At 53.1% G+C, this 18,243-nt stretch overlaps 1 protein-coding gene across 1 annotated transcript in view; it reads left to right on the forward strand.

Annotated features, from left to right (window-relative positions):
• Nucleotides 1-2,997: 2,997 nt before the first annotated feature.
• zmp:0000001168 (signal-induced proliferation-associated protein 1) overlaps nucleotides 2,998-18,243 on the forward strand; it is a 233,755-nt gene continuing 218,509 nt past the window's right edge. The window contains exon 1 of the mRNA XM_059955267.1: nucleotides 2,998-3,128. The gene's annotated coding sequence lies outside the window, so the exon portion shown is untranslated. The remainder of the gene's footprint in view (nucleotides 3,129-18,243) is intronic.

An 18,243-nucleotide genomic window follows, 5' to 3' on the forward strand; every position in this document is an offset into this window, starting at 1 on the left:
ACAGAAAGAGAGGAGGAGAGAGAGAGGGAGTGAGAGAGGGAGGGAGAGACACACACACACACCATTATCGCCTGGTGATATCGTATTGCCTTTTGGCAATCCTCCTCCCTAACCCCGGACACCCCACTCCATTCCACCAAAATCTACACCCCCCCGGCCCCTGTCCGATGCTCCGAATCTTTTGCCCCCTCCCTCACTCAATCCCTCATTCACCCCTTCCCTGTTTGCCATGAGCTGTTTACCCTTTCTCCCATTATGCCCCGACCTTGTTATCATCCCTCCCCGTAACCCCTCACCCCGTTAACCACTCACTCTACTCAGTTCAAAGTAAGTTAATTGTCAGAGTACCCAGTGTACGTCACTACCAGATACAACTCGAAGATTAATTTTCTTGTGGGCATACTCAATAAATCCATGATAGAATAATAACCAGAATAGAATCAATGAAAGACCGCACCAACTTTGGTTCCCCTCCCCTCCCTCCTCCCACTACCCTTCCCCCTCTCCCCTTCATCCCTCAAAGCCCCCCTGAGCTCTTCCCCATTCACTCCTCCCACCCCCTCATACTTCAACCTCTCCCCTCCAAATTTCCCCTTCCAACCCCTCCCCTCACTCTCTCCACCCCTTCCCACTCCAACCCTCCCCCACCCCTCCCGCTCCAACCCCTCCCTTCCAACCCCCTTCCCCCACCCTCCGCCCCTCCTCCCAGAACCAACCCCCTCCTCTCACTACCCATTCACTCCCTCCACACCCTCCAACCTCTCCCCTCAAACCCCCTTCCCTCTCCAACCCTCCTCCCATTTCCAACCCCCCTCTCCTCCCTCCCCAGTCACTCCCTCCACCAACCCCGCACTTCAACCTCTTCCTTTCCCCCTCCAACTCCGCTCCACCTCCTCCCACATCTAACCCCTTCCCCCCACCCACTCTCCCCTCCTACCCTTCCCTCTCCAACCACTCCGCCATCTCCCCCTCTACCCTCAAACCCTCATCTCCTCCCACTCTCCACCCATCCACCCTAAACCCCTTCTACCCCTCAAGTCACCTCTATACCCTTTTCCCTACCCCGTCCGTCTCACCCCCCTTTCCCGAACCCGTTGCCCCTCTCCCCGGCTCTCCACTCCCCCCTTCCTGCCCTCCAGCGGGTCGGCTCGCCGACTGCCAGGCTGTCTGCAGCGGACGGAGTCCCCCAGCAGGTGTCGCTGCCGAGCTCCTCCTGGCTCCCGGCCGCCGCCGCTCGTTCAGCTGCCCCTCAATGTTAATGGGTTCAAATCCCGGTCCGGCCAGATGAGTTGGAAGTCAGTGCGGTGTCCAGAGAGGGATCGGGGGGTGGGGTGGGGTGTCCCTCACTCGTGGGATCTTCCTGTGCATGGACTGATACCCACGTTTCAATAAACATTCAGCTACCCCGAGCTGACGTTGGGGGGGTGGGGGGCAGCGGGGACGGGATGTAACCCGTGAAACGTTGCCCCTGGATTGGATCCGGCGGAGGTGGGGGTGGCGGTGGGCTGGAGGGGGTACGGGAGAGTTTCGGGGGTTGCGGGGAGATTGGGGATAGGGAGAGCGAGGATAGAGGTGGTAGGGAGAGGTGAGGGTGAGATGATAAGGGAGGGTTTGGGAGAAGGAGGAAGGAGGGAGAGTGAGACAATGGTAAGGAGGGAGGGGAGGGAGAGGGAGGGGAGGAAGGGAGGGAGGGGGAGGAGGGATGGAGGAGTAAGGAGGTGGGTAGTAGTGGAGCGGGAGGGAGGAGGGAGGGATGGGGAGGGAAGGGAAGAAGGAGTGAGGGAGGGAGAGGGGAAGGAGGGGGGTGGAAAAGGGGAGGTTCATGGAGAAGCCAGAGAGGGGGGAGGGGATGAGGGGGAAGGGGAGGGAAGAGGGAGGGGGAAGTGGGAGGGAGAGAGGGGAGGGCTGAGGAGGGGGGCAGCAAGCGGAGATGGTATGGTTCGGGAGAGCGGGTGGTGTGGTGTGTAGGAGGTAGCGGTGAGGGGAAATGAGGATGGGTTTGGAGAAGAGGTGGGAAGGGGAGGGGAGTGGAAGGGAGGGATGAGGTAGAGGGAGAAGGGGGTGTGCGTAAGGGGGGAGGATGTGACGTGGGGAAGATGGGAGAGAGGGAAAGTGGGTAGTGTGGAGAGAGTGGGGGGTGAAGAGGGAAAAGGGGGGAGGGTGAGAGAGGAGATGGAGTGAGTGGGAGGATTGGGGAGGTGCTGAGGTGCAGAGTTGTGGTTCGGATGGGTGTTGAAGGGGAGGGGAGGGTGAGAAAGGGGAGAGAGGGAGGTAGAGGTGCAGGGGGTGGGGAGTGGGGTTGAGGGAAAGAGAGTGATTCCGAGGAGAATGGGGTCAAAGGAGGAATGGGGAGGAAAGGGGGCAGAAATTGAGGGTGTAATGGGGACCAAGAGAGAAATCAGGAAGAAAAAGAGAAATAAGGGGTAGAGGGGGCAATAGGGGTGAACGGGAAGAGAAGAGAGGTAGAGGGGGCAATGGGGGTGAACGGGAAGAGGAGAGGCAGAGGGGGTAATAGGGGTGAGTGGGGAGGAGAGGGGTAGAGGGGACAATAGAGGTGGAAGGTGTGGAGAAAGATGATGGAGTGTGTGGGGGGTCGAGAAAGGCGAACGATTGTGATAATTTATGTGCGAGAATTTCCTAAAAGGGGTGACAGGCGGGCGTGTCCCCCCCCCCTTTCAAATCCTACAGCGAAAGGCTTAGAAAGGTGGAATCTGTGATAAGAAGGGGAAACGGGGTTGGCTTCGGGGGGGGGGGGGTCGTTGGAACCCAGGACAGAGAGGGGAGGGGTGTGTGTGTGTGTGTGTGTGTGTGTGTTTATAAAAATACACAAAGACACACGTACTGTAATGGGGGTGAAAGGGAGAACACGGTGTGTGGGGAGAGAGGCTGAATGAAAGGGGAAGGAGGAAATGAGAGGGGTGGGGGCAGGGGTGATCACAGAGAGAGAGAGGAGCACAGAAAGAGAGAGAGAGAGGAGAGCAGAGAAAGAGAGCGGCTGCTTTAACTAAAACCAAGTGTCACATGCCCGGTGTCTGAGCCCGGGAGCAGCCGCGGAGAAGGGGAGAGAAGCAGAGGACGAGGAGGGGGGGGGGAGAAACACAGGCTGTCCCCGAACCAAGGACCGTGAGGTAAGGAGGTATCATCTCCCTTACTCGGGACCCCGTGTTTGCCTGTAAGAAATCCCAGCGAGATATATAAAAAAATGCAGCGCCTTTAATAATGCTGCCGCTGGTATTCACTGTGTGTCTACAATGTCACAGCACTGGGTTACAATATATCTTTAAAAAAAATCCTTCTTTGTCCTTGCAAATATCGCTTGTAATGCAATGCAACTGGGGAATTACTGAGTTGATTATTTCTTTCAAAAAGGATAATTATTTCATTGATAGATATAATTTTTTTTTAGCATCCGGCCGGGAGATTTAATGAATTGCAATCTCGGTTCGGCGCGGCTTTTTTGGTGGGAACTCTGCAGTGAATTCTCAGAATTATTTGTGATAATTAAATGACGTTGTGTATGCAGGATGTGAGCGGTTGGGGGGGGGGGGGGTGATTTACGCTTTATTGAATATTGCAACGGTAAATGAGAATTTTTCAGCGACCTCCTCTTCCAGCAGCCCGCTCCGGTATCGATTAATATCGGTGGCGGGTTTTAATTGCACCTGTTTATCGAGCCTCCTGCCCGGCCAGCGACATTGCGGTTCTTAAAGGCGCCGCACAGCCGAGGGAAACCGGCCGGGATTATTTTTATTTTTATTTTTATTTTTATTATTATTAACGTTCCGGCGACGCAAAGTTTCCAGCTGCTTCTTCTTTTTTTTTTGCAAAGGAGTAAACATGGAATCGTTTCCCCGACCCGTGATTTGAAAGGAAACGGGAGAGAGGGGTTTTTGACTCGGCAGCCCGGGCTTCACGGAGTCCCGATGGTGGGGGGGGGGGGGGGGTGGGGGTAACTGGGCGAAGCTGCTCCGTCCGCGGCCTTTTAAATGCCATGAACGCACCTGCCCCGCTCGCTTCCCCCACCCTCACCCTGACCCCCCAGCCCGGCAGCTCGTCCCGGATCTGTAAGGAGTTAGTACTTCCTCCCACAGTCCAAAAACTATACCGGTTACCGGGTCAGGGTTAGGGTTCCGTGACTCGGGATTGAGTCGTTACTCCGGATCCGGTGCTGTCCAGGAAGTCACACGCGAAGATAAAGGCGGCAATAATCTTTTTTTTTAAAAAAAAAGCAATAAATATAAATAGACACCAGGGGTGACTGATAAGTTCGTGGCCTAAGGTAGACGGAGTCAATTTTAGAAATTGAGAATGTCAGCACATTTAGTTTTCAACACAGTTCCCTCCTACACTTACACACTTAGTGCGGCGGTCGTGGACCGTACGGATCTTGGACCCCCAGGAAGTGTCCACAACAGGGGTGATTGATAAGTTCGTGGCCCGAGGTAGGCGGAGCTATCAACTTCAAACTTTCTGCATGATCACTCCAAGAGTTGAACTGTACCCGTGCTTGCAACGAGAGCTGTATAACTACCTCATCGCCTTCAGTCGCCCCTGCTGTGGACACTTCCTCGAGGTCCAAGATCCGCACGCTCCACGGCCGCCGCGCTAAGTGTGTCAATGGAGGAGGGGACTGTGTTGAAAAATAAATGTGCTAAGGTTTTCTAAAATTGACTCCTTCCACCTTAGGCCGCGAACTTATCGATCGCCCCTGGGAAGATAGTTTCCACGCAGAGGTTGGATGTCCACAGCGCGGGGTTGGGTCCAGGAGCGTCTGCCCATTAGGTGACTGTCGGGAGACGATGAAGGAGTGGTGGCGGGAGGGGGTGTGGATCGGCTTGGGGAATAGGAAATAATTACTGCTGTCGGGGAGGAGGAGGCGCCTGAAGACCCACACTCGACAAATTGATGACTATCATAAAATCTCAGTCTCAGCTGGGCTGCCGGAAAACGTGACGATCAACCTGATTCTGATACTTTGCTAAGTTAGTGATTGAGCTTTGGGCTGTGCCGGTCAAGTCCAGAACCGAATGGCTGGCGGGGAGTAGCCGTTCTGGAAGCCGTTGGACCGTCTGCCCGAAGGTAGGTCGGGAGAAGATGCGACGGCCCCTGGCCAGGTGCGTTCCAGGTGTGAGGTGAGGTGAGACTATCAGGAGAGATTGGGACTGCACTCGCTAGAACTCGGAAGGATGAGAGGAGTGGATAAGATTGAGGCAGGAAAGTTGTTTCCACTGGGAGGTGAGACTAGAACGAGGGGACAGAGCCTCAAGATTCGGGGGAGTAGATTGAGGACGGAGATGAAGAGGAACTGCTTTTCCCAGAGAGTGGTGAATCTGTGGAATTCTCTGCCCAGTGGAGCAGTGGAGGCTGCCTCAGTAAATATATTTCAGACAAGGTTGGGTAGATTTTTGCAGAGTAAGGGGGATTAAGGGTTGTGGGGAGAGGGCAGGTAGGTGGAGATGAGTCCATGTTCAGATCAGCCGTGATCTTATTGAATGGCGGGGCAGGTTCAATGGGCCGAATGGCCGACTCCTGCTCCTGGTCTTCATGTTGTGTGGTGGGAGATCTTTGGTGATCGAGGTTGCCCGCTGGTCTTGGCTCAATCCGGTGTTCCCGGGCACTGGGATTGCCGGAGCGGGCCGCGATGTAGCCAGTCAGGATGCTTTGAACGGGACATCTGTAGAAGTTTGTCATGGCGCCCAGTGACCAGCCAAACCCCCTGAACCTGCTGACAAAGTAAAGACGCTGCTGTGGCTTTCTTGTGATTTGTATAGAGTGTTAGAGCACCACAGCACAGAAGCAGGCCCTTTGGCCCATCTAGTCTGTGCTGAATGATTAATCTGTCTAGAGTCATTGACCACAGTTCTCCCTATCCCTCCCATCCAAACTTCTCTTAAACATTGAAATCGAGTTCACATCCACGCTTGCGCCGGCAGCTCATTCCGCACTCTCGCCACCCTCTGAGTGAAGGAGTTCCCCCCCACCATGTTCCCCTTAAACCTTTCACCTTTCACCCTTAACCCATGACCTCTAGTTCTAGTCTTACCCAAACTAAGTGGGAAAAGCCTGTCTGCACTTACCCTATCTACACCCCTCGTAGTTTTGAATATCAGATCTCCCCTCATTCTCTGACGCCCTAGGGAATAAACTCCTACCCTATTCAACCTTTCCCTACAAATCAGGATCTTAGTCCTGCCAATGTCCTTGTAAATGTTTCTCTGCACCCTTTCAATGTTATTCACATCTTTCCTGTAGGTGGGTGACCACGACTGCACACAGTAATCCAACTCTTTGTGTTGACAGTGTTGTTAAGAAGGCGTACGGTGTGTTGGCCTTCATCAACCATGGGACTGAGTTTAGGAGCCGAGAGGTAATGTTTCAGCTATATAGGACCCTGGTCAGGCCCCACTTGGAGTACCGTGCTCAGTTCTGGTCGCCTCGCTACAGGAAGGATGTGGAAACCATAGAAAGGGTGCAGAGGAGATTTACAAGGATGTTGCCTGGATTGGGGAGAATGCCTTATGAGAATAGGTTGAGTGAACTCGGCCTTTTCTCCTTGGAGCGACGGAGGATGAGAGGTGACCTGATAGAGGTGTACAAGATGATGAGAGGCATTGATCGTGTGGATAGTCAGAGGCTTTTTCCCAGGGCTGAAGTGGCTGACATGAGGGGGCATAGTTTTAAGGTGCTTGGAAGAAGTTCGAAGGGAGATTTCAGGGGTAAGTTCTTCACACGGAGAGTGGCGGGTGCGTGGGATGGGCTGCCAGCGACGATGGTGGAAGGGGATACAATATTGTCTTTTAAGAGCCTCTTGGATAGATACATGGAGCTTAGAAAAATAGAGGGCTATACGGTACGGAAATTCTGGGAAGCTTCTAGAGTAGGTTACCTGGTCAGCACAACATTGCGGGCCCAAGGGCCTGTAGTATACAGCAGATTTCTGACTTTGACAGGGCACGAAGGGATACGGGGAGACGGCAGGAGATTGGGACTGAGAGGGGGGACATTGGATCAGCCATGATGAAATGACAGAGCAGACTCGATGGGCCAAATGGCCTAATTCTGCTCCTATACCTGGTCTCATGGTCTAAGTTGGGTCTCAGCCACGTCCAGTGCGACTTCAACATAACATCCCATCTCCGGTGCTCAATACGTCGATCCTGAAGGCCATGTGCCGCAGTCTCTCTATCTGCTGGTGATGCCCGTTTCAAGGAATCGTGGCCCGGTCACCTGCCCCGGATTGTGCCCCCCCCCCCCCGAAGTGCCGCACCTCACACTCGTCCGCATTAAATTCCACCTCCCATTTACCAGCCGGTCCAGATCCCACTGTCTGCAGGGAGTTTGAACGTTCCCCTGATTTGGGGGAAAGATTCCCCGCCCGGTGTCCAATTCCAGGCACGGACCCCACCCCACCGCGTCCCGGGGGATCCGGGCGAGATTCTCGCCCGCTGACCGTCCCGGGGCTGTTCGACGACCGGCTCCCGGCGGCGGTCCCGAGGCTGCCGGGGCGGCTCCGGCCTCCGGCTCCGGGTGCGATCCCATCGGCCCGCTCCTGTTCCGATATCGGACCCGACCTCAGTCGCCCGCAGCCGGCCGGGAGCGCAGTCCTGCGCTGGAGCACGGAGGCCCTTCGGCCCGTAACGCCTGTGCTGGATTAATTACGCTAACGAAACCTAGTTAAAATCCAAGTCAAGTTTATTCGTCTACTGCACAGGCACGTTGCACTTGTGTTCGTGTTCCCCGGGAGAACCGACCCGAAGTGAAACAGGAATTATCACAGCGGCGCTGGTCCGAGGTAGGGTTTCGGGTTTGCGCCGGTCGGTTCAGCTGTTGCTGAATCCGGTTGTGTGGCGCTTCTGTCTCCCCCCCCCCCCCCCCACCCACCCACCCCCGGCCCGATGTGCCTGTACCCAACACAAATTGGCCCTGATGCAGGGGGTCGGGGCCCGGAACGTCCTGGGCCGGGTGAAGCTCAATGGGAACGAGGCAGAGTAAAGGTGCAGCACGGACTAGATGGGCCACTATCGTATTTGGCCCCGGCACCACCCCCCCCCCGGAAACTATTCCGAGCACCCAGCACCCCTGTGTTTGATAAAGCACCTCCTTTGAACCTAAGCTGCCCCTCCTCATCGGAAGGGCAAACCCTCCAGACCTGGGGAGGATGGTACCCTGGTTATGACTCTCATAAACTTCTTTCGAGTCCCCTCTTCGCCTCTACTGCTGCAGAGAAGCGGCCCAGGTTCTGTAACCTGGGCGGTATCCTGGTGAATCGGATCGGTACCCCACTCCAAAGCTTCCACATCCTTCCAGTCTCCTCCTCCTCACCTCTCTGTCCCCACCCTCCTCCCCTCCCCCTCCCTTCTTCCCCCTCCTCTCACCTCCCCTCTTCCGCTCCTCTTTCCCTCCTCACCGCCCCTCTTCCACTCCTCTCACCTCTCCCCCGCCCTCCTCTCACCCTCCCCCACCCTCCTCACTCCCCTTCCCCTTCTCTCACCCTCCCCCCCTCCTCCCCTCCCCCACCCTACCCTTCTTTCCCCTCCTCTCACCTCCCCTCTTCCGCTCCTCTTTCCCCTCCTCACCGCCCCTCTTCCCCCTCCTCTCACCCTACCCCCTCCTCCACCCACTTTCCCCCCACTCCTCCCCTTCCCTCACCCTCCTCACCCTCCTCACCCTTTCCCCCACCCCCCTCTCACCCACCCTCCTCACACTCTACCCCTCTCCCCCTCCTCTCCCCCTCCGCTCCCCCCTCTCCAACCCCCACTGGTCTCCGTGTTAATTCCTCCACACTCCTCCCCCGTCTCCCCACCGCGCCGACGTTACGATGATAAGCCGCTTTGTTAAACGCGGCTGTCGGACCCGCCTTGTCCCCTCACACCATCCCCCCCCAGTCTGTTGCCGGGACCTCTCGCCCCCTCCCCGGTCGAGCTCTGTCCCGTTACCAACCTCCCAGTAAACTTCGCCCTGAGCTACCCCCCCCTCCCACCCCTCCGAGAAAAGCGTCCCTTTCTAGTTCGGAGCCCCACGGGCTCAAACAATTTCATTGTCCCCCAGGGTCAACGCGGCGGGTTGATTTGTGGGGGTGTGTGGGGGGGGGGGTGATTGAGAGGGGAGCAACCTGGATTACCCGGACTCCTTAATGAATTCTCAGCTGATCATGTCCGAATGTGTCTGTCTCCCCTCCCTCCCCGCTTTATGGCCGCCGATTTGTTCCCGCTGACCATCAATGCAACACACGCTAGTCCCCAGGCGAAGCTGCGAGAGGGCTGGCGCAGCCCCGGGGGAGGGCAGCCATCTGTCCTTGAGATGGCTTCTGGACGGCTCCCGAGCGGACCCGCCGGACCTGGTCACTTGGAAGGAGGGCGAGTTGAGAGAGGGGCTGGGATCGGATCTGTCTGTGGAGGCAGGCTTTGCTCCCTCGTCCCGGGAGAAGGGGAGCAGAGCCGGACGTGGCCCTTTCTCCCCCCCACCCGGATATCCCGACTGCATCGCAACCCCTCACCCCGATTTTCACCGATTCCTTTAGACCCCCCCCCCCCCCACTTCTCAGAGCCTGAGATTGCCCGAGGGAGTGGAGGTTAATGAGGCAAAGGTCCTTGGGCGCATCTCAGAATCACCCCTCCCCAGCCGGTGTGTGTTTCTCTCTGTTCGCCCCTCCTCTCCATCTGAGTCCCCCTCCCCCATCCCCTCTCCTGTTCTCTCACCCTCTGTCGTCCTCTCTTCTTCCTTTGTTTTTTTTCCCTCTCCATCTGTTTCTTTTTCCTCGCAGTAAGATTCCCCGCTTGTCCGTGTCTCTCTCTCTCCACTACGCCGCTCCGCCAGTCTGTCTCTCTCCTTTTCGTGCAGCCCTTCTCTCTCCCTCTCCCCCGTACACTCTCCCTATCTGCCTGTCTGTCTCGTTCTCTCCTTGCCTTATGTCCTCTCCCCACCTCATACTTAGTCCCTTTCACATTATCTCTCCCCTCCCTCTCAACCCCTCTTCCCTCTCCCTCAATCTTGTCTTCCTCTCTCACCCCCCCTTCCCTCTCCCTCAATCTACCTTCCTCTCTCCCCCTCTCCCCTCCCCTCTCAACCCCTCTTCCCTCTCCCTCAATCTGTCTCTCCCCTCTAACCCCCCTCTTCCCTCTCCCCCTCCCCTCTCTCCCCTCCCCTCTCTCCCCCTCCCCCTCTCTCCCCTGTCCACCCCTCTTCCCCGCCCCCTCCTCTTGACCTCTTCGCCTGTCCCTCTCTCCCCCTCTCATACTCACTCTCTCTCATATCTCTCCCCACCCTCCCCCTCCCTCTCTGCACTCCCCCCAGTCCCCCATCTCACCCCATCCAGGCCATGAGATCATCAGGGACCCTAACCCCCCCCCCCCACCACCACCCAGGCCGTGCTCTCTTCTCGCTGGTGCCATCAGGTAGAAGGTACAGGAGCCTCAGGACTCGCACCACCAGGTTCAGGAACAGTTATTACCCCTCAACCATCAGGAAGGAGGTACAGGAGCCTCAGGACTCACACCACCAGGTTCAGGAACAGTTATTACCCCTCAACCATCAGGAAGGAGGTACAGGAGCCTCAGGACTCGCACCACCAGGTTCAGGAACAGTTACCACCCCTCAACCATCAGGTAGAAGGTACAGGAGCCTCAGGACTCACACCACCAGGTTCAGGAACAGTTATCACCCCTCAACCATCGGGAAGGAGGTACAGGAGCCTCAGGACTCGCACCACCAGGTTCAGGAACAGTTATCACCCCTCGACCATCAGGTAGAAGGTACAACAGCCTCAGGACTCGCACCACCAGGTTCAGGAACAGTTATCACCCCTCGACCATCAGGTAGAAGGTACAACAGCCTCAGGACTCGCACCACCAGGTTCAGGAACAGATACCACCCCTCGACCACCAGGCTCCCGAAAAAAGGGGTTAACCACACTCACTTGCCCATCCTCTGAGATGCTCCCACAACCACTGATCTCACTTTCAGAACTCTTTTACCTCATGTTCTCATTATTTAATGCTATTTAATGAAATCAAGTGTAATTGTCATTCAAAACCGTAGTAGATACAGCTGAATGGGACAGTTTTCCTCTGGGTGGCAAAGCATTAAAAATAGTAAGCAAAGATTAAAAAATATTGAGGCACATAATTCAAACTAGAGAGCAAAGTCAAAATAGCGAGTGACATAATTCAAAATAGCGAGGAAAGAAGCATATTTTCTCAGGGGGAGAGGGGTGAACTTGTAGTCCAAGACCCCGAGTGACAATATTTGGCAATCAATAGTACAGTCTCCTGGCAGTGTGCAGACACACGCCGATCCAGCCTGTTATTCCACGGGTGGAACATGGGCAGGCAGCACCGAGGGGAGGGGCCGGGCCCCAGCCGAGCGGCCACGCTCCCGAGCGTCTTCTCAGCCGCTCTGCAGCAGCAGGCAGGCCCGCGGCTCGAGGCCCGTCCCCTCGCTACTGCCGGGGCAACGCCGTCTGTCCCCACCAAGGCAAGGGCAGCGTACGATGCAACGGAAAAGCTGGTTTGCGGCGGCACAGGCGAGCATTGTTCACAAGAAGCACTCGAGTTTAAACGTCGACTGTGCGTGAGAAAGGACGCAAATTAGAACGAGGGGAAGAGTCGATTTTAGTGCAAGGCGTTCAGATTTGGAAGACATTGCCACCGATGAATGTGCAGCGTTGCGCACACCGAACGGACTGAACGTCCAGGATCGATCTTGACGTTTGGGAAAACGGAGGCATTGTCACATTTTTACAACCAGATTTAAGGAACTACAATGCAGGCCGAAGCACCGGAGATTCAGCGGATGATGGAAATCCAGAGTAACACGCAAAATGTTGCGTGAACTCTGCGAGCTGGGAGGCATCTCTGGAGGGGAGCGGTCGACAATTTGGGCCAGGTTTTTTTTTGTCTGGTATTGTCGACTGGGAAATCTGGGCAGGGCGGCTTTGAGGTAACTGCATGAAGCACCAGAGTCTAATGCCAAGCCTAGTAAGGCGACAAATGAAACAAACGTGATTCAAGGTCAAGTCATTATAAATTTCAGGCCAAGTTAGCTGCACTGTTGTCCATTGAATAGAACTGACGTTATTTCTTACAACCTTCACAGACGTGAGTAAAAATCTTTACGTTATGTCTCCGTCTGAAAGTACAATCAGAGTAATTATAATATATAGAACAGTCAATGCACTCAAATCAGTGTGAGTTCATCAGTCTGATGGCCTGGTGGGAGAAGCTGTCCCGGAGCCTGTTGATCCTGGCTTTTATGCTGCGGTACCGTTTCCCGGATGGTAGCAGCTGGAACAGTTTGTGGTTGGGGTGATTCGGGTCCCCAATGATCCTACGCACCTGTCTCGGTAAATGTCCTGAATCGTGGGAAGTTCACATCTACAGATGCGCTGGGCTGTCCGCACCCCTCTCCGCAGAGTCCTGCGATTGAGGGAGATACAGTTCCCATACCGGGCAGTGATGCAGCCAGTCAGGATGCTCTCAATCGTGCCCCTGGAGAAAGTTGTTAGGATCTGGGTGCCCACACCAAACTTCTTCAACCATCTGAGGTGAAAGAGGCTCTGTTGTGCCCTTTCTCACCACACAGCCGGTGTGTACAGACCGTGAGATCCTCGGTGATGTTGATGCTGAGGAACCACAGAACCATAGAACACTACGGCACAGTACAGGCCCTTCAGCCCTCCATGTTGTGCTGACCCATACAATCCTTTAAGAAAAGTACTAAACCCACACTACCCCATAACACTCCTTTTTTTTTCATCCATGTCCTGTCCAAGAGGCTCTTAAATACCCCTCACACACAAAATGCTGGTGGGACGCAGCTGGCCAGGCAGCATCTATAGGGAGAAGCGCTGTCGGCGTTTCGGGCCGAGACCCTTCGTCAGGACTAACTGAAAGGAAAGATAGTAAGAGATTTGAGAGTAGTGGGGTGAGGAGGAAATCTGAAATGATAGGAGAAGACCGGAGGGGGTGGGGTGAAGTTGAGAGCTGGAAAGGTGATTGGCGAAAGTGATACAGAGCTGGAGAAGGGAAAGGATCCGGACGGGAGGCCTCAGGAGAAAGAAAGGGGGAGGGGAGCACCAGAGGGAGATGGAGAACAGGCAAACAACTAAATATGTCAGGGATGGGGTAAGAAAGGGAGGAGGGGCATTAACGGAAGTTAGAGAAGTCAATGTTCATGCCATCAGGTTGGAGGCTACCCAGCCCTTACCCCATCCCTGACATATTTAGTTGTTTCCCTGTTCTCCATCTCCCTCTGGTGCTCCCCCCCTTTCTTTCTCCCGAGGCCTCCCGTCCCAGGATCCTTTCCCTTCTCCAGCTCTGTATCATTTTCGCCAATCACCTTTCCAGCTCTCAGCTTCACCCCACCCCCTCCGGTCTTCTCCTATCATTTCGCATTTCCCCCTCCCTCCACTACTTTCAAATCTCTTACTATCTTTCCTTTCAGTTAGTCCTGATGAAGGGTCTCGGCCCGAAACGTCGACAGCGCTTCTCCCTATAGACGCTGCCTGGCCTGCTGTGTTCCACCAGCATTTTGTGTGTGTTGCTTGAATTTCCAGCATCTGAAAATTTCCTCGTGTTTGCTCTTAAATACCCCTAATGTTTTAGCCTCCACCACCATCCCTGGCAAGTCATTCCAGGCACTCACAACCCTCTGTGTAAAAAAACTTACCCCTGATGTCTCCCCTAAACTTCCCTCCGTTAATTTTGTATATATGCCCTCTGGTGTTTGCTGGTGCCCTGGGAAACAGGTGCTGACTATCCACCCTATCTATGCCTCTCATAATCTTGTAGACCTCGATCAAGTCCCCTCTCATTCTTCTACGCTCCAAAGAGAAAAGTCCCAGCTCTGCTAACGTTGCCTCAAATGACTTGTTCTCCAGACCAGGGGCAACGTCCTGGTAAATCTCCTCTGCACCCTCCCCATAGCTTCCACATCCTTCCTATAATGAGGTGACCAGAATTGAACACAATACTCTCAGTGCAGTCTCACCAGAGATTTGTAGAGGTGCAACATGACCTCTCTACTCTTGAACTCAACCCCCCTGTTAGTGAAGCCTAGCATCCCATAGGCCTTCTTAACTACCCTATCAACCTGTGCAGTGACCTTGAGGGATGTATGGATTTGAACCCCAAGGTCCCTCTGTTCATCCACACTCTTAAGTAACTGACTATTAATCCTGTACTCAGTCTTCTGGTTTGTCCTTCCAAAATGCCTCAGCTCACACTTGACCGGATTGAACCTGAAGCTGTTTCTCTTGTAACTGGAAAAAAAATTCTTGAGGGATGGGCAGCACGGCAGCACGGCGGTTAGCACGATGCTTTACGGTGCCAACGTTTGTCGATCGGGGGTTCAATTCCCGCTGCTGCCTGTAAGGAGTTTTTTATGCCCTCCCTGTGACCGCGTGGGTCTCCACCCAGTGCTCCAGTTTCCTCCCACTGTTCAAAGATTTTCAGAATCCGAATCAGGTTTAACATCACTGGCATATGCTGTGAAATTCTTGGGACCAGCAGTACAATGCAATACATGATAATATAGATAAAAACCAGAATTTCAGTAATCATACTTGCATACTTTAATGTCACCAAACAATTGATACTAGAGCGTACAATCATCACAGTGATATTTGATTCTGCGCTTCGTGCTCCCCGAATTAAAATAGAATTAAATATAATAAAAATTTAAATTATAAATCACAATTAGAAAATAGAAAAGGGAGAGTAAGGTAGTGCAAGTCAGGTCCGGATATTTGGAAGGTATGGCCCAGATCCGGGTCAGGATCCAAATTCCCAAATCCCAAAGCTGTTTCCAAATCTGACCGTACGAATCTTCAAGCTCCTGAACCTTCTCCCGGAGGGAAGAGGGACAAAAGGTGTGTTGGCTGGGTGGGTCGTGTCCTTGATTATCCAGGCAGCTCTGCTCCAACAGCGTGCGGTGTAAAGTGAGTCCAAGGATGGGAGACTGGTTTGTGTGATGTGCTGGGCTGTGTTCACGATCTTCTGCAGCTTCTTCCGGTCTTGGACGGGACAACTTCCATACCAGGTTGTGATTCACCCTGGAAGAATGCTTTCTACGGTGCATCTATAAAAATTAGTGAGGGTTTTAGGGAACAAGCCAAATTTATTCAGCTTTCTCAGGAAGTAGAGGCATATATGTATTGATTTTATATATAATCGCTGCAGAAAGTGGAAGTAAATTATATATGATTAATGCAATGCAGTTTTTGTGGTAATTATATATAAATAAAATTTTATATATAAATAAAATTAATGTCGTTCAGGTTTTCCTATATTTATCATTGAGCAGCTGCTGCAAAGTTAAATATGTATGTTAAGTAGTTATAAAGAAGTAAATGAAGTATTGAGGTCGGGTCAGTGAGTTGCCGGCGCGCTACGTTGGCACCAGAAGGGTGGTGAGGCTTGTGGGCTGCCCAGCGCGATCCCCGCTGATTTAATTTGACGCGGGTGACGCCTCACGGGGCATATGCTTCGGCACACACAGCTAACCTGTAAGGGAAGCTCTTTTGGTACAAGGGCCCTTTCGCCCGCACGGCGATTATTGTCCCGTAGGACTCTGCAGGTTCAGGGATCCCGACGGGGCGCAATGAGGGTGGACGAGCACAGCAAGACGAGCTGGTATACGTCGTCTCGATAGTGATGGTGGGCAGAGGAGCATCCAAGCATAAGGCGACTCTGAGAGGGGTGACTCTCGGAAAGGGGAACTCCTCTCGGTAGCAGCTGGGAAAACGCAGAAAGAAACACGTGTGACCCAGTGTTTGAAAAACGTGGGACTACAGCCTACTGGCCAGGACAGTCTCCGGCAGGAAACAGCTGGGGTTTGTTATTAAGGAAATGGTGCTCGGAATTCTGGATTTATGGAATTGCAATGACTACATCGCCATGGATATAGCTGATGGTATTGCATACCGCCAGGTTCAGAAACAGTCCTTACCCCTCAAACGTCCCGAACCAGCGCGGGTAACTTCACTCACCTCAACTCTGAATTGGTTCCACAACCTACAGACTCACTTTCAAGGAGTCTACAACTCGTATTCTCTCTGTCTCTTCCTATCTGTCTGTCTCTCTGTCTGACTCTACCTGTCTCTCTGCCTGTCTGTCTGTCTCTTTCTCTGTCTCTCTCTGTCTTTGTCTGTCTGTCTGCCTCTCTCTCTGTCTGTCTCTTTCTCTCTCTCTGTCCATCTCTTCCTGTCTCTCTCTCTCTGTCTGTTTATCTGTCTCTCTGTCTGTCTGCCTCTCTCTCTCTCTGTATCTTTCTCTCTCTCTCTGTCTGTCTCTCCCTGTCTCTCTCTCTCTGTTTATCTCTCTCTCTGTCTGTCTGTCTCTCTCTCTGTCTGTTTATCTGTCTCTCTGTCTGTCTGCCTCTCTCTCTGTATCTTTCTCTCTCTCTCTGTCTGTCTCTCCCTGTCTCTCTCTCTCTGTCTGTCTCTCTCTCTGTCTGTTTATCTGTCTCTCTGTCTGTCTGTCTCTCTGTCTGTTTATCTGTCTCTCTGTCTCTCTCTCTGTCTGTCTGTTTATCTGTCTCTCTGTCTTTCCCTCTCTGTTTCTCTCTCTGTCCATCTCTCCCTGTCTCTCTGTCTGTCTCTCCCTCATGCTCTCTCTCTCTCTCTCTCTCTCTGTTAATCTGTCTCTCTCCCTACCTATCTATTAGTTTGTTTATCTGTTTATTTATCTGCCTATTTGCACCGTTTACCTTGTTTTATACATTGGTTATTCTTCGTGTTTAGTTTTTCATTGACTATTGTACTTCAGTGTTCTACTGCGAATGCCCGCGAGAAAGTATATATCGGGGTGGTGCACAGGGCTCCGGTTGATTGGGCCGTCAGTTAATCAGGGCAGCCACTCTTGAAAGAATAAAATCAAATTGAGAAAGTAGCCAGGATTTCCTTCATTTATTTGGAACACAAAGCCTCTTAATTGGGACAGGAGATGGCTGCTGAACGGTTCTCAGTAGTGTCAGTTATATGGCTGTTAGATATTGCACCGTTCTTGAAGCGAACTGGTTTTCAATAAACACACACAAAATGTTGGTGGAACACAGCAGGCCAGGCAGCATCTATAGGGAGAAGCACTGTCGACGTTTCGGGCTGAGACCCTTCGTCAGGACTAACTGAAAGAAGAGATAGTAAGAGATTTGAGAGGGGAGGGGAGATCTGAAATGATAGGAGAAGACCGGAGGGGGTGAGATGAAGCTGAGAGCCGGAAAGGTGATTGGAAAAAGGGATACAGAACTGGAGAAGGGAAAGAATCATGGGACAGGAGGCCTAGGGAGAAAGAAAGGGGGAGGGGGGCACTGGAGGGAGATGGAGAACAGGCAAGGAGTGATTGCGAGAGGGACAGAGAGAGAAAAAAAGGGGAAAAATAATAAATAAATGCATAAGGGATGGGGAAAGAAGGGGAGTGGGGCATTAACGGAAGTTAGAGAAGTCAATGTTCATGCCATCAGGTTGGACGCTACCCAGCCGGTATATAAGGTGTTGTTCCTCCAACCTGAGTTTGGATTCATCTTGACAGTAGAGGAGGCCGTGGATAGACATATCAGAATGGGAATGGGACGTGGAATTAAAATGTGTGGCCACTGGGAGATCCTGCTTTCTCTGGCGGACCGAGCATAAGTGTTCAGCGAAACGGTCTCCCAGTCTGTGTCGGTCTTACTAATATATAGAAGGCCACACTGGACACAGTGTATCACACTGGCCGACTATCCTCCGTCTAGTGGAATTAGCCCTGACTCTTAACAATTTCTCCTTTGGCTCCTCCCACTTCCTCCAAACTAGAGGTGTAGCCATGGGCACCCGTATGGGTCCGAGCTAAGCCTGCCTTTTTGTTGGCTTTGTGGAACAGTCCATGTTCCAAGCCTATACTGGTATCCGCCCCCCTCTTTTCCTTCGTTACATCGACGACTGCATTGGCGCTGCCTCCTGCACACATGCTGAGCTCGTCGACTTCATTGACTTTGCCTCCAACTTTCACCCTGCCCTCAAATTTACCTGGTCCATTTCTGACACCTTCCTCCCCTTTCTTTATCCTTCTGTCTCCATCTCTGGAGACGGCCTATCTACTGATATCTACTATGAGCCTACTGACTCTCACAGCTACCTGGACTATTCCTCTTCCCACCCTGTCTCTTGCAAAAATGCTATCCCCTTCTCACAATTCCTCCGTCTCCGCTGCATCTGCTCTCAGGATGAGGCTTTTCATTCCAGGACGAAGGAGATGTCTTCCTTTTTTA

This window comes from Hypanus sabinus, chromosome 31 (assembly GCF_030144855.1).
Source record: "Hypanus sabinus isolate sHypSab1 chromosome 31, sHypSab1.hap1, whole genome shotgun sequence".
Taxonomy (NCBI): Eukaryota; Metazoa; Chordata; class Chondrichthyes; order Myliobatiformes; family Dasyatidae; genus Hypanus; species Hypanus sabinus.